Source organism: Natrix helvetica (assembly GCF_964273705.1).
Source record: "Natrix helvetica genome assembly, chromosome: 3".
Taxonomy (NCBI): domain Eukaryota; kingdom Metazoa; phylum Chordata; class Lepidosauria; order Squamata; family Natricidae; genus Natrix; species Natrix helvetica.
The window spans coordinates 83175472-83202405 of record NC_138549.1 but is presented as its reverse complement, the minus strand read 5'-3'; the positions used below and the strand labels follow the sequence as shown (position 1 = coordinate 83202405).

The 26934-nt window shown below is 42.5% G+C and overlaps 1 long non-coding RNA gene across 1 annotated transcript in view; it reads left to right on the top strand.

Moving 5' to 3' along the window:
* The window catches only part of LOC309389837, a 65203-nt gene extending 46571 nt beyond the window's left edge, over positions 1 to 18632 (top strand). The window contains exon 3 of the long non-coding RNA XR_014175014.1: positions 18532 to 18632. This is a non-coding gene — a long non-coding RNA (uncharacterized lncRNA). The remainder of the gene's footprint in view (positions 1 to 18531) is intronic.
* Positions 18633 to 26934: the final 8302 nt, after the last annotated feature.

The following is a 26934-nucleotide window of genomic DNA, read 5'->3' as shown; positions in this document are numbered from 1 at the left end:
CATTCTCACCCTCCTGGAGGCTCAAAGAAAGCCTCTGGAGTCTGGGGAGGGTGAAAACAGCCCCCCCCAGCCATGAGGAGGCTGAGTAGGCCACACACTCCATGGCCATGCCCAACAGCAACTGGACAGAGAACTAGTTACTAAAATATTTCAATCCCACCCCCAAGGTGGAGTATATTTTGGTCAAACTGATTCATATAAGGTAAGGAACACTTTGTTTAGCTTGAACACCTAGGACAGGTGTCTATGGAGATTCTCAGTCATCCAAGTCACGGTTATCCCAAAGGTGCTTTTTCAAGAGGCAACTGGACTTTCTCGTTTTTTTCTTTTGAAGGCATTTCGCTTCTCATCCAAGAAGTTTCTCCAACCTAGGCCAATAACATTTCCATAACGTATAATTTTTAAATTTGAAAACTTCATTATAAAGCTTGGAAAGCATGATTTTTGTCATATAGCATTTAATTCATTGAGTTCCAGTTCTAATTACATAAAATTACATCTAACATTAAATATGCATCTAATAAATTTCTCTGCATCGCTTCTATACATCTATGCTTTTGCTCTAAAAAGAGGATTTGTTTTCTTTTTTGAAAGGGAGAATATTAAAATACTTTATTTTTTAAAATAAATTCTAAATTTTCAGGGAGAGTCTTTATCAAAAAGGCATCTTACAAATACTTTGTATTTGTAATAATGCATTCTTTCCCATCATGACAAATGGGAAAAGTTGGGAAAACCCCAAGTTCAAAGTGAAAGTCTCTTGCCCTTTGATAGTTAGTTTTCCATTTAATGTCTTTGTTCTCACCACTTTAATCTTTGGAGGGATTTCCTGTGAAATATAATTGCCAAAAAAGATGGCGCTTGTTTAAAAAAAATAGCTGAGTAACCAGCCTGTCGTCCATGACTGAATCTCCTGCATAAATACCTTTCTATATAAGGAATTTTCACGAGTAAAAAGAAATTGAAAAAATATCCAAGGCTGCAAATTTGATTCCATGACAACTTACTTATTTATTTTTTCAAATATTTAAAGAAACAATTATTCTCTATCATACTTATTCTACTTCTAGATACCGGTACTTAACTGAATTTGACTTGGTAATTTAAAAAAGAGAATATTAATGCATTGTATCTTCATATTTGTTTCCAGAAATGTCTTTCAATTGCAACTGCTTTTTAAAAAAATAAAATAAACAACACACAGGGTTTTTTAAGAACTATATTTGATATCGTTAGATAAGTACAGTAAGTTAAGATATGCTTAATGAAAGGGGATCATACCACCCTCTTCTCAAAATTTAGGCAACTTTCATCATGTGAGAAAACCTTTTTGGAAAGTCAAAGACTTCTGAGGGCTCTCAAAAGAGACTGTTGAAGGCAAGAAAGGTTTGCCCCAGGGACGTGCGCTCAGGGGAGGCAGAGCCTCACCGCTCTTTTTAAGTTCTGTGGTAATAACGGCACAGCAACAGCAACGGTCAACTCTTTATTAACTTTGTATAACAGAACAGATAACTAGCCGGCTGACAGCTATTTATACCAACAGCTGTCAGACCGGCAACCAATGGAAACTCTAGTCTTGTCCCGCGGCGGAGATTGCTTGAATAGTCCAATCAGGGGTGAGCTGTAGGATGAGTTACCGAGCGCCACCTGCTGGTGGACGCTCCCAGGACATAACACCCCTTCCCCCTTGTTCGCGCAAGCGTACTCGCTCAAATACGCCGGTCGTCTGCGCGTGCGCTGAGATCTTCTCAATGGAGGTGTGGCCGCTGTTACAGGAGGAGCGTTCCCGGGGAGTGTCCTAGCAGACCGCAGTCCTAGAGTCCCTCCAAAACTTGCAGGTACGGAGTCCGGCGAGAGCGGTACGGTTGAAACGGCGCCGGAATTAGTTGGGCTGCTCTGGTCGGGCCGGTAGGCGTTGTCTCCTGGGCCTGGAATATTCTGAGCTGGGATATGCGGCTCGGCCGGTGCTTTACTCTGGACGCGCCGCCTTAACTGGTCTACATGCCTCCTCCATTCTCGTCCATCGTCAAGGAGGACCCTGTAGGAACAGGGTCCTGTTAACTCAGAAATAACCCCCGGCACCCACTTCGGGTCCCCTGCAAAGTTTCTTGCGTACACTCCCTCCCCCACTAGAAAGGTCCTAGGGGGTGGGGAAGAAGGAAAAGAGGGAATAGAATAAGAAGGGTGCAGCCGGTCTAAAGTTGTACGGAGTTTGCGCCCCATAAGTAGTTCGGAAGGAGCTTTCCCTGTAATTGGACATGGGGTGGTGTGTTGACAGCGTAGAAAGGTGGCCACGCGGCGATGCATAGGCAACGCCGACATGCGGGACAGAGATTCTTTGGCAGAGCGCACAGCGCGTTCTGTCAAACCATTTGCCGCCGGGTGGAATGGAGCTGTAGGGGCGTGACGGATGCCCAGGCTGGCCAAATAATATTGGAACTCTTGGGAGGTAAATTGTGGTCCATTGTCCGACACTAAAACGTCGGGCAATCCGTGTGTTGTAAATAATTTGTCCAGAATGTGTATTGTTGCGGATGCGGTGGTTGAGTGCATGGGGAAAATTTCAACCCATTTTGACCATGCGTCTATAACTAAAAAGAAAGTGGTGCCGTCTATGGGACCCAAGAAATCCACATGGAGGCGACTCCATGGGGCCCTGGGTTGTTCCCATTCCCTGGATGGAGCGGCGGAAGGCGCCGCACGGACTTGTTGGCATGGGGTGCAACGCTGCACCCACGCGGTGATGTCCGCATCCATGGAGGGCCACCAGACGTAACTTCGGCCCAGGCATTTCATACGGACAATGCCTGGGTGGCCCTCATGGAGGCGGGTCAGCACCGCATGGTGCAAAGCGGCAGGAATGATTACCCTATGGCCCCATAGCAAACATCCTTGAATAGTAGATAATTCGGTGCGGCGCCGATAGAAGGGTAGAAGTGGTTGATCTGCAAGAGTGGAGGGCCATCCACTTCTTACAAAAGGTATGACCCTAGATAAGATAGGATCGGATTTGGATGACGATGCTATGTCCGAAGCGGACACCGGGAGGTGGAGCTCGTCCAGGAGGCAGATCGCTTCAGTTGGTGCTGGGTCAGAGACAGGCAATGGCAAAGGGCAGCGGCTTAAAGCGTCTGCATGCCCCATGTGGATGCCTGGTTTGTGAATAAGCGTGTAATTATAGGCTGAGAGGAATTCAGCCCAACGTGACATGCGGGGCGAAATGATTGGAGGTGTGGGGCGATCTCCTGAGAGAATGCCTAATAAAGGCTTGTGGTCCGTGAGGATGGTGAATGGGCGGCCGTAGAGGTAATGGTGATAGCGTTTTACTCCCGCAACGGCGGCCAGCGCCTCCTTGTCCAGCTGGCTGTAATTACGCTCAGGCTTGGACAAGGTGCGGGAGTAGAAGGCTATAGGGGCTTCCGAGCCATCTGGGTAAAGGTGACTTAATACTGCGCCAATTCCAAAGGGAGAGGCGTCACAGGCTAGGAGCAAAGGCAGACGCTCGTCGTACTGAGTTAGGACGGGGGGTGATGTCAAAGCCCTTTTGACAGCCGCGAGGGCATGCGCTTCGCGGCTAGTCCAGGTCCATGGTGCTGAAGCGTCTAATAGACGGTGAAGTGGTTCTGCTAGGGATGCCTTGTGAGGGATAAAGGAGGAGTAGAAGTTGAGGAGACCTAAAAAGGCCTGCAACTCAACTTTGTTCGTGGGGGTAGGTGCTGAAAGGATGGCGTCGACTTTAGTAGGAGAGGGATGAATTCCCCTATGGTCAATAAGGAAACCAAGGAATTCCACGGCAGGAACCCCTAGTTTGCATTTAGAAGCTTTCAGGTGCAGGCCTGTGGAGCGGAATTTTAGGAGGACAGCTCTGAGGGTCTTTAGTAGTGTGTGTGCGTCCTTAGCTGCAATTAGTACATCGTCAAAATAAGGGGTAACCCCAGGAATTCCATGGAGCAGTCGCTCCATGAGCCCTTGGAAAATTCCTGGAGCTACACTAACTCCAAACTGGAGGCGCCGGCATTTAAATGCCCCGCGGTGCGTGACTATGGTCTGGGCAAGCGCAGTAGCTTCATCGACAGGAAGCTGTTGATAAGCTTGAGCCAGATCTAATTTTGCGAAAATTTTTCCGCGTCCTAAAGTGTGCAGGACGTGCTGGACAACTGGCACTGGGTGGGGGTGGGCTTGTAAGGCCTTGTTCAGTGTGGTCTTAAAATCTGCGCAGATCCTTATTGATCCATCTGATTTTAAGGGAACGACTATTGGTGTTTCCCAAGGGGAGTAATCTACAGGTTCTAGGACCCCTTGAGCTATTAATTTGTCTAGCTCCGCGTCCACTTTCGCCTTTAAGGCAAAAGGCAACCTTCTGGCCTTTAGGCGAATAGGCGCTATTTTGGGGTCTAAATTTAGGGAAATAGGTGAACCCTTATAACAACCCAGAGAGGGGGAAAAAACGTCCTGAAATTCATAGAGAAGGGATGAGAAGATATCAGGATTTAGAGTAGCATATTGAGTGGAGTGAATACCCGCTATGGTTAGCCCCAGAGCCCTGAACCAATCAAGCCCTAGTAAAGAGGCTAGGGGGTCGCGTACAACTAGAAGAGGTAAGCGGCCAGAAAACGAGCCGTAAGTCACATTAAAGGTAGCGCAGCCTAAAAGCTTAATTGGATTGCCCTGATAATCTCGTAAGCGGCAATTTGCAGGGCTGAGTTGCTTAAGGCGGAATTGTGGCAAAAGCGTAGATAGTGTTTGCCATGAGATTATGGAACGGGCTGAGCCGGTGTCCAGTTCCATGGAGCACTGACGTCCCTCGATGCAGATGGAGAGGTGTAGCTTACCACGGCCTTCCGTGGTAGCAGAAGCTGAGTCAACGACCCATTCTGGAGAGTATTCTTCTATGTCTCCTAAAGACAGGTAGTTGAGGCGACGGTTTGGTGGTGCCTGGGCTTGAGAGCGAGCGGCAGGGCTTTGAGGCGCATGCTGGTTGTCATGGACATTGGAGCGGCATACTGATGCCAAATGGCCCTTTTTTCCACACTTGCGGCAGACTGCTGCACGGAAACAGCAGTTGGAACGTGAATGCTTGCCGCCGCAACTGAGGCAGGCACGGCCATCCTTGTAGTTCAGCGACTGCATACGGTCGATAGCATAGTCAATTTGTGATTGAATTGATGGATTAGCTTGTTGGTAATTCACCTGAGGTGTTGGCGTTGGCAATCCTGAGGGCAGGGGACGAGGTAAGCGGCGACAGTCCGGAATGGATTGAGCGGCCATCTCTGAGGCGCGAGCTTCATCAACGGCTATTTTTAAGGTTAAGTCTGACCGAGAAAGAATTCGGCGGTGCAGGTTTACATCTTTGAGCCCATAAATAAATTGTTCTAAGAGGGCTTCATCTAAGTCAGCAAATTCGCAAGGAATAGCTGCTGCACGGAGCGCAGCCACGTAGTGGCTGATGGACTGTCCTTCTTGCTGTATGCAATGGCGAAAATCTTGTCGCCTAGCAAAGCGAGATGGAGCAGGCTCGTAATGTGTCTTAAGCTTTGCCATCAGGGTGTCCCACGGCACTGTGTGGACGGGAGTTGGAGCCGAGAGAGCGCGAGCAGTCGCAAACATTTCCGGCCCATAGTAGTTTAGGAATATGCCTCTTTTCCTTTCTTGTGAGAGGCTCGTTAGGTCGTGGGCAAGCAAGAAGCACTCAAATCGCTCGACAAATGCCTCCCAGGTTTCTGCTTCCACACGGAAAGGTGAAAACATTGAAGAAGTTGTCATTTCGGCTAGATGGATGGTTGTGAGTTAGTTTCGCCAACCGTCGTCGCCAGTTTTAAGTTCTGTGGTAATAACGGCACAGCAACAGCAACGGTCAACTCTTTATTAACTTTGTATAACAGAACAGATAACTAGCCGGCTGACAGCTATTTATACCAACAGCTGTCAGACCGGCAACCAATGGAAACTCTAGTCTTGTCCCGCGGCGGAGATTGCTTGAATAGTCCAATCAGGGGTGAGCTGTAGGATGAGTTACCGAGCGCCACCTGCTGGTGGACGCTCCCAGGACATAACAGCTCTCATCATGAAAAAAAAAGGGAAAAGGGAAAAGACGCTGAGGAGCCTCGGGGAATGGGACTGCACGAGCTGCGGTCCCCTTCATGTTGACTCAGGAAGGCGGGGAATGAGACCAGGTGTGCAGGACAGAGGGAGGTGCAGGAGGCTCCTCTAGCCTCAGCCCCCCTCCTGTACACGTCCCATTTCCCGCCTTCTGTCGGGTTCTGACACCAGAGCTCATGTTCCAGGGCGAATGTGCATGCGCGAGCGGCTCCCTTCCTCGCACTGAGCAATGGCAGGTTTACAGGAAGTTGCTCGCGAAAGCAGAAAGTGTGATGGAGTTTTTGGACCGTCGGCTACTGTTTCCCTGCTAGCTCGCTCATGAAAGGACCCTGGAAACCGAGTCGTGGCTGGCGCCTTGTTAAGAATTCCCCGCCTTCCTGATGACGTCACCAGCCTCACCAGACATAAACCTCACTGCACGTCACTGGTTTGCCCAATTTGGTTTACTTTTTCTTACCCTCAAAAAATTCATTAGAAAAGTATAAGATTTGTTGGATCGGGTAATGGAAAGGCACACAAGGCTAAAGGCAACAACGGCTCTTTATTAAAGTACAACAAGTAAGAACAATCCAGCGAAGGTTGAGTCTGACAGCAGCCCTTTTAAAGGGAGCTGTTAGGCCCCCCGACCAATGAGATTAAACCTCTGTTCCCGCCAGAACAGAGGACCTTGGTGGAAACCATTATAGTTGAAACAAGTATCTAACACCCCTCCCCTCTTAGATGGAATAATCCTACTTGTTACGTAGTCACGCAGGTAGGTGGGCTTTTGGGTAGCTCTGCCAGACCTGCGCAGTTCAGTCAGAGGGTTTTCCTTGGACAGGTCGGACAGACCTGTTTGCTCCGCTTGGTGGAAACACCTGGAACCTTTCACAGGCCGTGGCTGGAGCTTCTAGAGCCGGTTTGCTCATAGCTCACTGCGGGCCTGCAACATAATTAGATAAGTTTCCCGGTACCCTCGGGCTTGAGTTGCCTGTGGAAGGAGTGAGTGTTTGCTCCATTTGGGTAGGGCTTTGGCTAACTTATGCAGGAGTTACCTCTGGTTGTCTAAGAGTGGAGTTGGAGAGGTGGCCACGGAGTTGGTCAACGTGCCTTCTCCAATTCTGACCGTCCTCGAGCTCTACAAGATAAGAGCGAGGCCCGGTGATGCCTATCACTGTGGCAGGAATCCACAGAGTTCCCCCGGCATAGTTGTGGGCATAAACTGAATCCCCTACGCTAAAGTTCTGAATTTTGCTTGTGGAGTCGGGGGCGATGCGGCAGAATAGTTTGGGTGTAGCCAGTCTAAGTGGGACCTTAGCCGGCGACCCATGAGAAGCTCGGAGGGGCTTCTCCCTGTAGTGACAGTGGGTGTGATGTGCTGAATTAGCAAATAGTGATCAACCCGTGTTTGCCAATTTCCCGGCCCATCCTGGATAGGGCATCTTTTGCAGATCTCACCATTCTCTCTGCCTGACCATTGGAGGCCGGATGGAATGGCGCGACCAGGGCATGTCTGATTCCCTGAGCTGCTAGGAAAGTCTCAAATTGCATGGCCGTGAATTGGGGCCCGTTGTCAGAGACCAGGACATCGGGCAGGCCATGCGTAGAGAAAAGTCTCCGTAGTACCTTGATGACCGCTTCTGCCGTAGTGGAGGTCATCAGGACTACCTCTAGCCATTTCGAGTAGGTGTCCACAACTACGAGGAATGTCTGGCCATGAACTGGGCCAGTAAAATCAATGTGCACCCTAGACCATGGTGCTTGAGGTCACTCCCACTCCTTAGCGGGCACCTCTGGGGGAGCTGGTCTGGACTCCTGACACAGTGTGCAGGTAGCCACCCATTCTTTGATCTCCCTGTCCATGTTAGGCCACCACATGTAACTCCTAGCCAAGGACTTCATCCTGACAATTCCAGGATGCCTTACATGTAAAGTCTCTAATACTGCAATGCACAGTTTGGGTGGAACAACGACCCGGTTCCCCCACAGTAAACAGCCATTTACAACAGATAAGTCATCACGTTTACAATGGTACAAGGCACACAAGGCTAAAGGCAACAACAGCTCTTTATTAAAGTACAACAAGTAAGAACAATCAAGCGAAGATTGAGTCTGACAGCAGCCCTTTTATAGGGAGCTGTCAGACCCTTCAACCAATGAGATTAAACCTCTGTTCCCGCCAGAACAGAGGACCTTGGTGGAAACCACTATAGTTGAAACAAGTATCTAACAAGATTCTTCCCCCAGTCTTTAATTCAGCAGAAAAATATGTCCACATGAACAATGTTAGCTCCATTGCCAATCTCTATTTTGCCTGCCTCTTGCCCTGACCTCCCGAAGAATGCCAGAAATGATCTCACTGATTTGTTTTTCCGATTCACCAAGCATTAGCAGGAAAACATCCACCAATCATTTCCCTAACAGGCGGTGAGGTTAGGTGAGTTTAGGCAGATACTTGGAAAAGTCTAATTAGTCCTCTTTAAATTAGCCTGATTATCAGATTTCAGGTATGGAGGGAATAGTGGGAAGTAACTACCCTAATATCAGTTTCTATGGCTGAACAGAAAATCTATTGACTACTTAAATGACAAAAAATGTGTCTACTGTATTGATTTAAGCATTTCTTCTCTTCTTCTTCTTCTTCTTCTTCTTCTTCTTCTTCTTCTTCTTCTTCTTCTTCTTCTTCTTCCTCCTCCTCCTCCTCCTCCTCCTCCTCCTCCTCCTCCTCCTCCTCCTCCTCCTCCTCCTCCTTCTTCTTGTCCTCCTCCTCATTCTTCTTGTATTCCCGCAATTGCAGGGTCTGTTTTTTGGATCATTGGATGCCACTTTGCAAGGTCAACTGTGTCCAGGGTATAGGGCCGCAGATTGCATATCTTTGTTGGTGGTGTCTTGCCATTTCTGTTTTGGACGCCTACAAGGTCAACAACCGTTGACTTCTAGTTGGTAGGCAGACTTGGCAACAATGGAAGGTGCTGCTTTCAGGATATGTCCATATCAAGGAAGCTGGCCTTCTCTCATCTTCTCTATAATTGGTGCCACACCACAATTTGTCGATTGGTACCATTTGTGATGTGGTCAAGATTTAAGTATTGATTTAAGCATATCCTGGTCACTTACATTTTTTCTTTGTCGGACCTTTGTTTTCTTTCCATAAGCAAAGAAGAAATGAGGGCACTGCAATAAATGTCAGAGAACAGCATTACATAAGAAATATGGGTGGCTAATTGCAAATAAAATAATAGATCAAACAAAAGAAACAAAAAAAATAACCATTGTGCAATAACTTAGGCACCAATAATACACTCATGCGATGGGCATAGAGAAATGCTGACAGACAGGAGGAGGTCTACTTCCAAAGAAGACAGCCTTGGTGATTGAGACAGATTGAATAGGACTTATTAAAATTACTATTAAAAGTGAGCTTACTTTTCTATTCTTTTTTAAAAAATTGTTTTATTAAACAGTTTTTTTCAATTTTTTAACACAATTATCATCTTTGCAACATTTCCACATCGGTATACCTCCATTATTCCATTTTTGTCTGTACATGTATACATATGCTACTTTTATATATTTTCATCTACTAATATACTAATTTATCTACAATACATCTTATATCCATACATATGTACTTATATTTCTTTTATACATGTTACTGTACTAATGTTCTAATTTATACACAATACATCTTATATCTATATATGTGTATATATATTCCTCTTATACATATTAATCTATTAGTGTACTATTTTATACAATATATCTTACATTTTGCCCATCTTGTTTATTTATGTGGTTTTGTAATTATTTTCTGATTTCTTAACGTATCTTCCCTTAATGCTTTCTTATTCTTTACATCTTTCCTCTAGCCATTTATACCATATAGTCCATACCAAGTAGTAATCAAATTCTCCTTTATCTTTTATTTCTTTTGTGAGTCTGTCCATCTCAGCTCACTCTAGTACTTTTTTTTATCACATTTTCCTCACTGGTGGGTTTGTACCGGTTTTATTACTGGTTCGTTCATGTGTGCATGCGCTCTCTCGGGCATGTACGACGCTTCTGCGCATGTGTTTAAGCAACCAGGTGGGTGGGCGGAGCCTCCTGCCACCGCCACTACCAGGAGCAACCCACCTCTGATTTTCCGCTGATGGTATATTTTTATTCTTCCAATTTTGTGTCTATATGATTGTTGCTGCAGTTGTGACATGTAATATTAAATATTGATTTTTTTTCTCATTGTTCCCTATAACTATCCCTAAGAAAAATAGTTCTGGTTTTCATTCTATTGGTTGTTCAATTATCTCCTCCAGCACATTTTTTTATTCTTACCCAATATTTTTTTTGCTGCTGTACATGTCCACCACATATAATAATATGTTTCGTGGGCCTGGCTACATTTCCAACAATCCAGTGAACAATTCAGGAACATTTTTGCTATTCTCGCTGGTGGTAGATGCCATCTTTTCTATTCTTATTGCTCCCCAGTCTTAAAATGTTGATTTGGGGACCTGACAAATTACAGGCTAACCCAGAGGGGTGACATAGATTCTCTTCTCCAAGAGCTGGTACTTCTGCTGTGCTTTGGGATCCGAATGAAAAAAAAAACCAATGTTGATGGGATGATGGGAAAGGCATTTGTGGCTCATTAATCTTGTAATTAAGAAACTTGTTTCTTGTTTTACTGATCTTCTGGTTCAATAAAGTGACTATTTGGGAATTCCGCAATAAAATCTTTTTCTGTATTATAAAAATAAAAGATAAATGGTAAAGAATAGAACATTTGGGTAACTTTATATAAGTTGTTCTTTTAGGGGGATAAAACAATTCATCAAGCAGAAACTCTGAGCTTCCACATTTTGACTGTCTTTACTAATTAAGAACATTCCAGCCAACTTCCTTGTCAAGTGCTTTGAAACAAAGGGTGAAGTCATAATTATCTTTAAAATTCACTTCTATAAAGAGAATCCATTTATTGGGTATAAATTGCATTCATTTTAGCTTCAGCAGCAAGAAGCACCTTTCAGTTCTATTATGTTCGGAAAGGGAATGAAACGGAACTTAGCATGATTCAAGCAGCAGCACGTTTTAGAACATGATGGCACAATTTTATATATGACTAGCCGATAACTTGGCATTGCTTGGGTAGTTATTTATAGGGGGAAAATATCCGGACCAAACATAATTTCTAATGTTGGATTTTCCCCCTTACCAGAGGGAGACCCCTTGTGGAGTACTGTGAAGCTGTTACCATGGCAACTCCACTGCACTGCACAGTGGAAGCCGTTTTAGGACAGTACAGTAGAAGCCATTTTAAGGCACAACAGACTGTATCTTAACAGAACACCCTAAGGTGTTTTAGGGGTGTCTTACCCCCACAGTTTTTGTTTCCAGAGAGTAAGTCATCTGTGTACCAAGTTTGGTTGAAATTGCTCGAGGTGTTTCAGAGTTATGCTAGAACCTACACACAGAGAGCCATTTTTATATATATAGAAGATTGAGTAAAGAAAGAAACTTGAAAACCAATACATACTCTTACTGTAAGCAACACTAAAATCAACAGGCAAAAAAAATTAGGCGCATTAAAAACTTGCTATGAAGCCTAATTTCTAAACACTTGTGTCTGTTTCTGCTGATACATCTGACAATAAGAACATTTTTTTTCTCTGTAAAGAGAAAATAAATTTCAAATTACTCTTGAAGCCGTCAAATGCTAGTCTGACATGAAATCTGATTTTAAATTTCATCTATGGGTAGTCCTCAATCTATGATCATTTGTTTAGCAATGGTTAAAAATTACATTAGCGCTGAACAAAAGGACCTAAGCTCCCTAATAACACAGAGAGAGCACTCAATCAGTGACAGACACTTACCTAAGTACCTGGTGAGTTGAATTGTAGGTGCCTCAAAAATGACAGTCACTTCCATGATCATGCAATATACAGTCCAGGAACAGAGTGGCTTGCCCTCCTTGAGTACTGGAGATTAAAAGGTAAGCATACAATGAGTGATGCAGGATAAGGAGGAGGATGTGAGGCCCAGTGAGGTGGGAAGCAGCTCCAAGACATGCAGTGACCCTGTGTGGGCAATGAGGAGGATGGACAGGGGTGGGCTTCAAAAATTTCAGCAATGGGTTCTCTGCGAAAACTGCCTCCCCCGGGCTCCAGAGGCCAGAAACCTCCTTCTGGAACTTCCGGGAGGCCCATTTTCCCACCTCCCTGAACCTCCGTGTGGACGGTGCACTTACCTCGCATCCAAAACGGGCCACGTGGAGACTCCTGGGAGGGGTAGGGTGGGCAGGACTAGCCAGAGGTTGGATTTGGAGGTTCTCCAAACCAGCCATAACTTTAGCTACAGGTTCTCCCGAACCTGAGCGAACACATTGCAGCCCACCCCTAGAGATGGGTGAGGGAGGCCACTGCAATGTTCCTGCAGTCAGTCATAATGGCAAACAACCATAACTTGGCCACAACTTTGGAACAGGGTTTCAAATGGCTTTTGGGGGCAGGGAATGGGTCATAACTTGGAATGATTGAAGATGGGCTCTGTGTTATATAGTTTTAATTACACAGTGGGTGAAAATGTTTTATTTGCTACTGGCACCACTTTTGTCCTACCAGTTAACAACTATCAGCTCACTCTTAAAGGAGCCATGCCTTTTTCTGAGTTCATACATTGGCCACGGGCACAGAGACTAAGGAGGTAGCAACAGGGCCATGTGACTCCACTCTATTGCCCCCACCTCCCCTGCTCTTGAAAAGATCTGGTTGGTTTGAGGTGTGACGTGTGACTTGATCAACTTTGTTCCCCAGAAGAAAAAAAAACTTTCCCTGGGAACTAATGTTTAAAAAGTCCGCTGCTTTCATCACAAAAACCAGCATCCATGTGATCTGCATCAAAGCCTTTACATGAGCAAGTTACGTTGTTAGGAGAAACCGCATAAAGCGAGCTGTTACGAGGCAAGTATGACAGGAGGGGGATTTTAATTCAGTCTAAAAAGAAAATAATACACTAATGCAGATACGTCTCTTCTTCCTTGTAGCTTCAAATCCCATCAGGCTTATACCTGGATGATTAGAGCATTGTTAAAGGAGCCAAAGAAAATTTCACATGCAAAATAAATGTTATATAATATCTGATAGACATTGATCTACACTTAAGTAGCTCAGTGGTGAACCCAGTCTCTTAAAATTTGGTAGCCCCCCCCCCTTCAGTAAACTGATTAACAAGTACGATTCATTATATTTAGCACATTTTCTGCAGTGAGGCAAGTGTGAACATGTTTGCCTTGCAATAACAACAGTCAGGCAGCAGAATCGCTTCACTACAAGTGTTAAAGCAGAAATTGGATGCCCATCTGTCAGGTATGTTTTAATTTGGATTCCATCCTGAGCAGGGAATAGGATTAAAAGACCCAGAGAACCCTTTCTGACTCCATACGTCTGTGCTTCAGGTTACATTGGTCAAAATCAGAATGTTCCTTTTTTGAAGATCATTAGGTGGATGTAAAACAAGAACTTAATAACAATTGCATGACATTTCAGGTAATTCTATTTCTACATTTGTTGATTATTTTTAACAGGAAACTAATGCTACGGGTCAGTTTTAAAAAGCTTAATAATCATGAGAAATGGGGAGCTGTTGTGTGTAAAAAGCAATGCATTCCAATATACAGAATATTCCTCCTTAGGAATGTGGCACTGTTGTAACAGAACACTAGCTCAAAGAAATGTATGCATTTCAGTGATGGCTAACCTTTTCGGCACTGAGGGCCAAAACTCGAGCGTGCACACATGCCAAAGTGCATGCGCAGGTGCACCGGAGCGCTGAAACCTGTAAGAGAGCAGGGGGCAGTGAGCATGCGTGCAGCATGCAGCTGCTCTTCTGGGTTCCGGTGTGAGCAGCAGCCCGCCATCAACCTGCACGATGGACCAGCTGTTCAGCGTGCATGCGCATGACAGAATCCAGAAGAGCAGCTGGCGATGGCACGTGTGCCCACAGAGAGGGCTCTGTGTGCCACCTGTGGCATGCGTGCCATAGGTTTGCCATCACATGACACAACAACCGTTATAAATATTAGTTGCCAAGTGTCTGAAGGTTGATCACATGGCCATGGGCATGCTGCAACGTTCATAAGTGTGAAAACAGTTGTAAGTCACTTTTTTCAGTGTCATCGTAACTTCGAACGGTCACTAAATGAACTATTGTAAGTCAAGGATTACTTGAATGTGTAAATTGCTCAGAGTTGCTGGGATCTGGACAATATATATGCATTTAGTAAATTATTATGGTTGGTCACACCCTGCCAGATGTTTAACTGGATTTAGCATTTTTATGCATCTATTCACTACAATACAATACAATACAATACAATACAATACAATACAATACAATACAATACAATACAATACAATACAATACAATACAATAGCAGAGTTGGAAGGGACCCTGGAGGTCTTCTAGTCCAACCCCCTGCCTAGGCAGGAAACCCTATACCGTTTCAGACAAATGGCTAACTTCCTAATGACCTATTATTATTATGTGCAGGTAATCTACAACCAGTTTCAAAGTCCAAGACTGGTGGAAACAACAATTCAAGTCCAGACCAAGAATCTGATAATAATAAAGGTAGTGTTTGAAGATGCAGTTAATTCCAAGTAGGGTGGATAGATAGATAGATAGATAGATAGATAGATAGATAGATAGATAGATAGATAGATAGATAGATAGATAGATAGATAGATAGATTATTTATTTTACCAATATCTATATCTCTATATCTCTATATCTCTATATCTCTATATCTCTATATCTCTATATCTCTATATCTCTATATCTCTATATCTCTATATCTCTATATCTCTATATCTCTATATCTCTATATATCTATATATCTATATATCTATATATCTATATCTTTCTATATCTTTCTATATCTATATCTATATCTCCTCTCCTTCGGGAGAGGGTGCGGCTAAGAAATTATTATTATTATTATTATTATTATTATTATTATTATTATTATTATTATTATCTATATCTATATCTATATCTATCTATCTATCTATCTATCTATCTATCTATCTATCTATCTATCTATCATCTATGTAAAATAAATAATTCAACAAATTCAAAATTGCAATAAATTCAAATATTTCCAAATATTAAGGGAATCTTTTAGATATTGCTCTGATGGCTCCAAACACTCTTATTACAGCGGATTTCTTTTTCCATAAGAGTTCAACTTCGATCTAAAAGTCCCATTATTTAGCAAATTTTTTCAGATAGATTTTACTCAATCTTAGCATCTCCCGGTAGGAGAACATCAATGAGCTTTTCAATGACTGTTGAAACTAGTGTGTCCACCTAGCAGAGTTCAGATGGCTGCGCCCACCCAGTCACGCCCACCTGGCTGCTGTGAGTCGTCATAGACCTGTTACATCAAGCATGTTATGATGCCTCTGTGTTTGGATTTTAAAGTCCCACAAGTTCTTAACCCACCCATTTTCCAAAATCTTCTGAACTTGGTGGTCCCTGTCCTTCCTACATTCAAATCCAAACCTCTGGCAAAGTTTCCAATGAATAATTCTGGCACCTCAGTCATGACACTACTTATAGTCAGTTTGTGAAATTTGCTGCAGCCACTAATTAAATGGTCAATTTTTCATCCTTCTCACTACAAATTATTGTTATTATTATAATATAGACCAAAAAGTTAAATCACAGCTTCCAGTTCTATTGCTGGTGTTACCCTCCATACACATTGAGTTCTTTCCAAGAATCTAGGACCATGATGGAGATCCTATGGCACGCATGCCAGAGGTGGCACGCAGAGCCCTCTCTGTGGGAACGCGTGCCGTCGCCAGCTGCTCTTTTGGATTCCGGCATGCCGACCAGCTGGTCTTCGCGGGGGCTGAATGGCCTGAAACTGCCTGAAAAACAGTGAAAAAACAAGCATGCACATGCCAGCCAGCTGGTCTTCGGGTTTCCATGTTCCAGCGTGCACACATGCACACACATGCATGCATGCATGTTCTGGTTTGAGCATTCGGTGCTGAAAAGGTTTGCCATCACTGACCTAGGAGGTTGTAATGTATTGGTGTAGAATATGTCTTGATCCAAGTAGTGTGGCCTTTTGCCATTGACATATGGACATTTTATCAATGTGTGAAGTTTTTAAGTGCTGTCCAAGTACTCCTATCACTTTCTTTTTAAGGCTAGTTAAATCTGAAAGTTATAGGCCAAGATTTTATAAGTTCACATACAAAAATCCTACAGTGTTTTCACCTGATTATTTTTAACTACTTTTCCAACTCTATATTCTCACCAATATTTCATTACTGGCACATGATTAATTTTTACAGATGTTCCAATGAATCATTTTGACAACTATGTTATGTCATGGCTTCTAATCAGCTTGTGCGGTCTTCTTGCATGAGCTGAGTATGTGATTTACTGTGTCTGTTTCTTCTTTGCACAATCTGAGTCTTTTGATTATTAGTTTTCCAATGCTGGCCCTGATTGCATTAGTTAGAATAGCTTGCTCTTGCTCTCAAGACTGTATATTTTTAGATCCATGCGTGCATAGCTAGTGCTTTAGTGTGAAGGAAAAATAGACCCTCAAGTATGAACGCTAACAGCATGATAAGAAATATGGACAATCAAATCTTGTAGACAAGCCAAGTGAATTGTGACATGAACTGTTATCAGTGTGTTTGCCTTTCAAGAGGGACGTTGTCTGGGCATCAAAGATGACCGCCCTGGTATTCAGATATACATATTTCAGGGAAAATGCTTGGCATGACAGCATCACCCTCTATCAGAAAGCAGGTATTCTTTGGAGATAAGAAACAAATAGAAATAGATCAGAGGTGGTATTCAGCAGATTCTGACCAGTTCTGGAGAACTGGTAGCGGAAATTTTGAGTAGTTCAGAGAACTGGTAAATGCCACCTCTGACTGGCCCCGTCCCCATCTATTCTCTGCCTCCTGAGTCCCAGTTGACTGGGAGGAAATGGGAATTTTGCAGTAACTCTCCCCTGCAGTAGGGAGGGAATGGAGCAGAGGTGGGTTTCTACCAGCATTACTGCCTGTTCAGTGTGCGTGTGATTTTGCTGCCGGTTACGTGCACGTGATCAGTTGACTATAAATAGGTCTGCGCATGCGCAGAACATTTTAAAAGGTCAAAAAAATATGTTGCGGCAATCAGGGAACCGGTTCGGGGGCGTGGCAAGCATGCCGTCCCTACTGGTTTGGAGACCCATCTACTGTAAAATGGATATTTTACAATATCCTTCCCCTGGAGTGGGGTTGGGAATGGAGATTTTACAGTATCCTTCCCCTGCCACACCCACCAAGCCACACCCACCAAGCCATGCCATGCCCACCAAGCCATGCCCACAGAACCGGTAGTAAAAAAATTGAATCCCACCACTGAAACAGGTGTGATGTGTGCCTAGAACTGCTTGTTTGGGAGGAGTGTGTTCATGCTCTCTACATGGGGAGTGTGTTCATGCTCTCTACATGGGGCTTCCCTTGGGACGCGCACGAAGACTGCAGCTAGTCCAGAACGCAGCCGCGCGGGCAGTCATGGGGAGTACTAAGTACTCCCACGTAACACCGCTCCTGCGCGAGCTGCACTGGCTACCTGTGGTCTTTCGGGTGCGTTTCAAGGTTTTGACCACCATCTTTAAAGCGCTCCATGGCATAGGGCCTAGTTACCTGCGGGATCGCATCCTCCCACATACATCCCTGCGGCCAATTCGCTCTCACAGGGAGGGGCTTCTCCTGGTGCCGTCCACTAGGCAATGCCAACGGGCGACACCAAGGAGTAGGGCCTTCTCTGTGATGGGCCCAACCCTCTGGAATGACCTCCCCCCCGACATTAGAACCACCACTGACTTCCGCTCCTTCCGGCAGAAACTGAAGACTCACCTGTTCCGACTGGCTGGTCTGGCATAATTCTTAACGTCTACCTCCTGGCATATATATTTCCTACTGGTTTTTTAGGGGACTTAATTTTATAAGACACTGGGGTTTTAAACTTTGTATATTTTAAATTATTTATTTAGCAATTACAGTTCTGTCTATTTTATCCTCCTCTTATTTATGTATTTATCCATTTAATAATTTTTAATTGTTATTATGTATGATGTTTTTGATATGGACTGTACACCGCCCCGAGTCCCTTTTGGGAGAGGGGGCGGTCTAGAAGTGCTAATTAAATTAAATTAAATTAAATGCAAAATGATTTTGAAGGAATTTCAAAACAGCAGAATTTCTTCCCGAAGGATATGTGTTTCATTTGCAAATTCCTCTAAAGAATTGGTAATGCCGTGATTTGAGGCCAAACTGTTCTTTTGAGGAAAATAACAATCGATGTGTTACATTTTCAAAAGTGAAATAATTTTGGACAAATATTTGTCAGAAAAATGGCTGTTCTTTTCTTATTCAGGTCCAAATGTGCCAGTCTTGAACCCACTGTCTGAAGGCGAAGAGACAAGGAAAAATTCAAGAAAAAAATTCCAGCAGGTCCCTAAAGGAATGTCTTGGACTAATGACTTTTCACATCATCTGTTGATAGCTGAAATAAGAAGAGACCTGAGCTTATTACTATTTTTGGCACAACAAAATATAATAACTTTAGAAGATGCCATAAATCATTGAAGGGGAAATAAGACATTAAATAATGAATTTCAGTGAACCAAGGACATTCTCTATTACTGAATATTTCCTCTGCACATTCTCAACCCCCACCCTTACCCCCACCCATTATTCTGCGTGTCCCTAGCCTTAAAGGGATAGAGCAAAGCAAGATTGGACTGAAACTATGTTTAGCAAAGTTGGAGATGTATAACTATGTACAAACAATGAGGGAAAGCTAATTGACTATTCTAAATTGAGAGCTGAATCAAAAATACCTTTTTTTCAAATGTCTTTTTCAGTATTTTAAGTAACTGCATGATTTACTTTGAAAATACTAAGAAAGAGAATGTTAACTAATGTTTGAGAACCTTCAAAAATGTAAAATTCTAAGACGAATCAATCGTCCTTTTGAAAATTGTCACCAGGATTTGGTGAACAAGGTAACTGCTTTTTTTCTGAGTCTTCATATCTGTTCAAAAATATTTTATCATCCAGCTTAATGAAACTGCAAAGTAAGTGCAGTCTAATAAACTAACATCATGCAGTCAGTAAATTGAAAGAGGCAATTTAATCTATGAGACTAAAAATCTTAATTTAGAATCTTAATTAATTCACCCCAGGCAAATGTAGCCACAACACACTGCTTGTCATATTAATTATACAATAATTACTGTATTATATCTTCCCTTATCTTTTTCACAAATATAATAATCAACCCAGGAATACTCGCATTTATATCTTTATCTTTTGTTTCCTATATGAAGAAATTTCCACTTGCCTCTGTTAATTTAACCTATCAAGACAGTTTTGAATGATATTTCCATATTTTAGAATATTAGCTATCCTATCCAGCTTTGTGTTACCTGTAAATGAGAGAAACACCGCCTTCACCTTTTCATTCACTTCATTAAGAAAAACAAAAATGTCTCCACTTAATGTCATGCCATTCTGCTTACACTCAACTAGTTTGCTGATCGGTATGTCATGCTGATAGTCAGTTAAATGTTTTCCTGGAGGTGTTATACTTGATCTTAAAAGCATTCCCACTCTCTACTGAGGAAGTTATCCAATGAAAGTATGAGTTCGTTAGCCTTGCAACATTCGCATGTCATCTGGTCAATATTCCCTTCTTTCAAGAAGCTTATAAATCAATGCTTATAAAAAAAAAGGTTCATCTTACAAATCAAATACAAATAACATTAATCTTATCAGTTTTCAGTGTCAAACAGAATTGTTCTGCAGTTTATTGTAGCTTCCAGAGGGGGGCAGGATTTGTTCTCCTCAAGGCATCCTGTCCTTCTCCAGAGGAAGTACAGGTTGTCCTTGACTTATGACCATAATTGAGCCCAAAATTTCTGTTGCTAAGTGAGACGTTTGTTAAGTGAGTTTTACCCCATTATATTACTTTTCTTGCCACAGTTGTTAAGTGAATCCCTGCAGTTGTTAAGTTAGTAACATAGTTGTTAAGTGAATCTGGCTTCCCCATTGACTTTCCTTGTCAGAAGGCCAAAAGGTGATTATATGACTCCGAGATACTGCAACCGTCATAAATATGAGTCAGTTTCCAAATGTCTGAATTTTGATCACATGACCATGATTATGCTGCAACGGACATAAGTATGAGAAACAGTCATAAGTCTATTACTTAGTCAGACTGTTACTTACTTACTTACAGCAGTGCTTTGTAAAGTGCTGTTGTAGCTTCAAATGGTCATTAAATGTAGTGTTCTAAGTCATGGATTGCCTGTACAGGATTTCTCTAAGATAATATAAGAAGCTTCAGAACAACATCAGCTAATTCCTCAGTATCACAAATGCAATTCACATGGGCCTGGAGATGTAATTAAAGGTAAATATTCTCCTCGTACATATATGCTAGTCGTTCCCGACTCTAGAGGACAGTGCTCATCTCAGTTTCAAAGCCAAAGAGCCAGCAGTGTCCGAAGACGACTCCATGGTCATGTGGCCGGCATGACTAAATGCCAAAGGTGCACGGAACATTGTTACCTTCCCACGAAAGGTGGTTCCTATTTTTCTACTTGCATTTTTATGTGCATTCAAACTTCTAGATTGGCAGAAGCTGGGACAAGTAACGGGAGCTCACTCCGTTATGCGGCATTGTAATTGTAATAAGATGTAACTGGGTGGTTTCAAATAAGAACAGATCAGTGATCAGCCCTTGTGACTTCCTGTGTTTCTCTCTCATTTGACAGCACCTATATTCTCTTTTACGTGAGGAATCGCACTGTGAGATATAGAGCAATTGCAGGTACATTTTTTCTTCGAGGAAAACGTGTTTTGGTTTCCAGATGGCTTTATAAAATCCCCTGACTTATGCAAAGTGTAAGGCACTAAATATAATTCACAGAATGATGGATGATGTTTTGCTAAAGTTGCTGTTTGGACATAGCAGGACAGTTAGATCTTGGAAATAAAGTATTATTTGGGAGAAAAAGTCCTTGACAAAGTGCATAGGCAGTCTCTGAAAATAAATAGATGAGAAAAGAGCTTATTTTAAACACTGAGGAAGGTCTTGGCGTATTGGGGTGTGTGTGTGTTAAAAACCACCCAGGAGTGGGATGCTGGGGGTTCACACGGGTTCGGGCAAATCCTCTAGCTAGGATTCTGCACAGTTCAGTGAACCCCCAAATGCTACTCCTGGCTGGGCAAGCCCACCCTGTCCCATCCCACCCCTCCCACCTCACCCCTCCGAGGAGTCTCCACGTGGTTCATTCATCATGCCAGGTAAGTGCAAGGCCCACATGGAGGCTCAGGGAGGGGAGAAAACAGGCCTACCAAAAGTTCCGGAAATCCAGAAACGGGCCTGTTTCCAGTCTCCGGAGGGCTTCCAGAGCCTGTGGGAAGCAGTTTTCACCCTCCTGGATGCTCAAGGAAAGCCTCAGGAGCCTGGGGAGGGTGAAAAATGGGCCTACTGGATGTTCCAGGAGTCTGGAAAGAGACCTTTTTCTGGCCTCCGGAGGGCCTTCAGAACCCAGGGAAAGCAGTTTTTGCCCTCCCAGAGGCTTGAGGAAAGCCTCCGGAGCCTGGGGAAGGCAAAAAACTCTCCCAATGGTGCAGGAGGCTGACTAGGTCATGCCCACCATGGCCACACCCACGCCCACCCAGCAACGGGGCAGCAAACCCGTTGCTGCAATTTTTAAAGCCCACCCCCGAAACCACTCACTGTTCTGAAAAGTAAAAACCATCTAAACCTCAGACTCCTAATGCTTCATGACTATCTTTTTAAATGGATTGAACTTCAGTCAAACAATTACATTATTTATGCTAATAACATTATAAATATTGCTTTGCAGGCCTGTTTCATTACAGGGAATACGGGTAGTCCTCGACTTACAACCACAATTGAGCCTAACATTTCTATTGCTAAGTTCATTTAGCGACCGTTCAATGTTACAAAGGCACTGAAAAAAGTCATTTATGATTCCCCCCATGCACACTTACGACCATTGCAGCACATGATCAAAATTCAGATGCTTGGCAACTGACTCATATTTATGATGGTGGTTGTGTCCCGGGATCATATGATCATCTTTTGTGACCCTCTGACAAGCAGAGTCAATGGGGAAGCCAGGTTCATTTAACAGCCATGTTACTAACTTAACAATTGCAGTGACTCACTAACAACTGTGGCAAGAAAGGTCGTATGGGTCAAAACTCTCTTAACAATTGTCTCACTAAGCAACAGAAATTTTGAGCTCAATTATGCTTCTGAGTCGAGGACTAAATATAATCTGCAGTAATCAAAGAGTGTACAGGATGAATATGAATATAAATGCCATTGTGCCCATAATTAAAATATGACTAGAACCCAGGGGTGGAATTCAGTCGGTTTGGACTGGTTCCGGTGAACCGATAGCTCCAACAATCAGCTGAGAGCAAACCTGTTCGCTCCAACGATCTGGTGTGCCCGCCGCCTGCCCCTGCAGTATACTGACCTACATTTCTTTTGTTTGAAGCCCAGCTGATCAGTGCAGCAGAGCGGATTGCCGCACCTCAGCTGTTTTACTCACCGGTGCTGCAGTAGAAGCTAAGTTTTTGAGCTGTTTTCAAATGCACAAACGATTAAAGTGACCATGTGTGCGCAAAGCACGCACTCAGCGAACCAGTTGTTACACGCTGAATCCCACCACTGCCAGAATCCTTTGCAATACTAAGGCCTATAATCCAAATGTACAGGGCTTTTTCTAAGTGACAAGGTGACAAATCAATAGAACAACACCTGCATAGGGCTCAAGAACTTTTATTATCTTTATCAAATAATATAGCAAATATAATTGCTTCCTGCCTTGCACCACAAGCTACAAATGCTGATAAGATTGATTTCCTTTTTGGTGAAAGAACAGAAAAAACTTCATTGTCCTTTTTTTTGCTCCCGAGCCTATTCTACAAGGCTCTGTGGCTCAGATGGCTTTTCTTCTTGATTTATTCTTTTGACTTCATTTAGTATATAGTGAATGTGTCAGTATAATGCATGATTATTTTTGATTGATTGGATGGGGGCAGCAGTATTTCAGTATATAAATATCCTGGCTTGTGTAGAGTACTATGAGTGTGTTTGAGCTCTGATTGCACTTATGGAATATCAGCCATAATATGTCAAAAGTGGTATGGCTGTAACTATAATTGTTAATTCAATTTATTCTTTATCTCATATAAACGTCTCAACTGACCAAAGCTATAATTGGGCAGGAAAAATAAATATTCCTAAGCATACTTGCTGACTTGCAGTATGGAATATAAGAGGAATACATGATAAAGAGCATGAATGAATAAGATAACTAAAATAGATCATTCATGTGTTTGTAAAATAAAGAGAAAGAGGTAATAGATCTGAATAAGTTTGCCTGATTTTGTGGAGTGCAGCTGATGCATATGTGCAAGAAAATGAAGGTGTGGGTTTAATCTTGAATGAAAGGCTGAAATGTCTGTCAGAAAGAATGAATTAAATCTCATGTAGGTCATTTTCAGGGTGTAAGAATTCCTAAAAAGATAACAGTTCTGGCCTCTGGTTAAGATTCCATGATTAAGTAGACATTTCTGAAGGAGTGGGGATGGCGTTGTAGCAGGGATTTGAGAGAACATGAGTTTGCCCACCTGCACTCTGAGCAGTTGCTCCTCAAGACGAGACCACAGAAACAAGAAGAAAAAGGGATCAAGAGTGAACGAGTGCTGAGAAAATGTGAATAGAAGATTGAGTAAGCAGTATGGAAAAAGTGTTATTGAGATGGCTTTGTCATACAAGGCAATGAATGTTGTTAAACAATTTTATGAAAGAAGAGTCAATAGAAGGGAAAGCACGGAGTTAATAAGTTCCTGAAAAAGAGAAGTTTGGCATTTAATGAACAAAGGCTTGTATGGATGGATGGTTTGAAAAGATGGAAAGATACGGAGATATATAATGAATAGTGCTACTGCTACAAAACTACATTTAATTAGAGCTCATTTTCTTTTATCTCCTGCCTTTAATTTCTTCTGCTTATTGCTTCCTATTCTTTGCACATGATGTAGAGTTGCTTGTCCTGAAAGTGCATAACCTATGAGTACGGATGGGTGTCGGACCTCACTTAGAATAAAGCAGAAGGCAAGTGCTTTGCTTTCACTGTTAATTTAACAAAATTTAGATTTTTGTGTTGAACAGGTATCCTACTCTCTTAAGTGTAATGCTTCGTGTTTTCTTTTCCAAACTTTCTCTCATCGCATAATCTTTGGTAATGTTCCATTGTTCCTTTCAAGTTGGGCTACACTCTTCACTCCACTTGCCCTGAGATGAAAGAAAATGAAGTTTTCATTACTACTCGTCAAACACATATCATAAAATGCCGTGTGGTTTGTCCAAAATATGTATTTTCCATATTTACCTTTTTGCATGCATGTTTTACCACTAGCCTAATTTAGGAGATGAGGCAATGGAAGCTTCTCTCTTTTAGGACATAAAAATGCAAGTATTTTTTTAAAAATATTTACTGATATGTAGTGAAAATCCTAATTAATGGTTTATATAGATACTACAATCGGATGCCCTGCAAAAGTGATGGGACCACTTCTACCTTTACAAGCTATGAGGTTAATGAACACCTGATTGGGGAAGGTTTTTCTCTGCTGTTCTATTCTCTTCCTCACATTTTCCTTCATGGAAGTTTTAATTCTAACATTACCTGAACCATTAAGACAGACACCTTTATTTTCTGTGATCTCTAATTAGGAGACAATCAATATTTCTTAATATTTCAAAGGTATTACAAGGACGGCTGTAGCAAAGCGCTGCCATAGCCCATCTCCAAAATATGGCAATTCTTATCACAAAATATAACAATGGTGCCCAGCTTGGACAGTTACAAAAGTGTTCTTAATGCAAATTAATGAAGAATAAGACTAGTAAAGCTTCCTGACGTAAATGATGGCTATATATTACCTCTAGCAAATGGTGGCAGCAGGTTTCTCATTACCAGTTGCTAGGAAACCAAGGTGGGCTAGTGTATTGTACTCATATCTCACTTATGGGCTTTCTACAGATACCTTGTTGATTTGTGTGGAAATTCTGGAATCAACAGGGCTTTGATCTGACCAGCAGATCAGTATTTTGACACTAAAAATGCTATAAAATATAATCACTATGAGGATACAGTTGCATGTAATTAGTGTTTAGACACCCTTGGTCAAAGGCTACATCTCAACGAATACTTAAGTGAATCGAAGTTACTGGTACAAAATGAAACACGTCTTTCTGCAAATATAAATGCATGCATACTATTTATGTGCAGCTGTTTACAGAATTGGAATAAGAAAACAGTGACCATGATAGGTTTGGCTGCCCTTTGAATTGCTTCCCTGCTCCTTTTTTTCTTTTTGTAATGTGAAAAGAAAGGTCCTAAAAGTTGAGTTATTTCTTAGATCTGTTCAGTAGCAGTTCTACAGATGAACAATCCCTCTGAACCACCGAACCTGTCTGGTTGTGACTGTTGCTTTACTTTCAACAAATATGGGTTCCTCTCAGTGATGGGATTCACATTTTTTTTACTACCGGTTCTGTGGGTGTGCGCTTGGTGGGCCTGGCAGGGGAGGATACTGTAAAATCTCCATTTGCTCTCGATCAGCTGGGACTCGGGAGTCAGAGAATAGATGGGAGCGGGGCCAGTCAGAAGGGATATTTACCGATTCTCCAAACTACTCAAAATTTCCGCTACTGGTTCTCCAAAACTGGTCAGAACCTGCTGAATACCACCTCTGGTTCCTCTACATATTTGAAAATGAAGATAATCCATTCTTGTAAAAGAAATCTCAACACTTTCAGTTAGCAATTTTAATGGTGACAAACCCAAGAAATTTGTGCTAGAACTGCCCCCAAACTGGTGAAATCTGTAAAACAAAATCTCTGCAAATGACCTCTTGAAAACTCAACAGATCCATCGAACAATGTTGGTTATACAACAGTGATCCATGTGGGAGAGATGACAGGTGGCGTATTTTTTTCTCTAACCTCATCATCTAAAATCTTTGATAAGCCTGAAACAATGTTTTGGATTCACTGTTTTTATCCTGAAACTAAAAATGGCAGCCCATAAACAGTAAGTGTGCATTCATATTTTCATAAAGCTGCTTATATTTTCTACTAATAGAGGTTGAACCAGAACCTGTTTATCTAGACCAGGGGTGTCCAAACTTGGGAACTTTAAGACTTGTGGACTTCAACTCCCAGAATTCCCCAGGGAGTTGAAGTCCACAAGTCTTAAAGTTCCCAAGTTTGGACACCCCTGATCTAGACTTTCATTTAAACCAGTGTTGGCCCACTTAAGATGTTTGGACTTCTCCCCAGAATTCCCTAGACCGCCAGAGTTGAAGTCCAAATATCTTCAAGTGATCAGAAACACTGATTTAAACATACAATTTAATCAGAGGTGCCTAAACTTTTGCATGCAATTGAAGGAAAGACATTTGCTACCTATTTTGGAAGGATAATAAAAATTATGTTTGTAAATTAACATATGTGGAAACCTTCAGGCTTTCTCAACTAATATTGTACCATAGGCTAGAAGGAAAGAAATGGTTTGTATGAATCTATTCATTTCTATCCTTTGTATTAAAAAAAAGCTTGAATGTCAATAAAATAAAATACAGTAGCAGCAGTAAAAGGTGTTACGGCATGCAAGTTTGCTTGTGAAAATGACCTGCTGGAACCCAACAGGGCTAAATG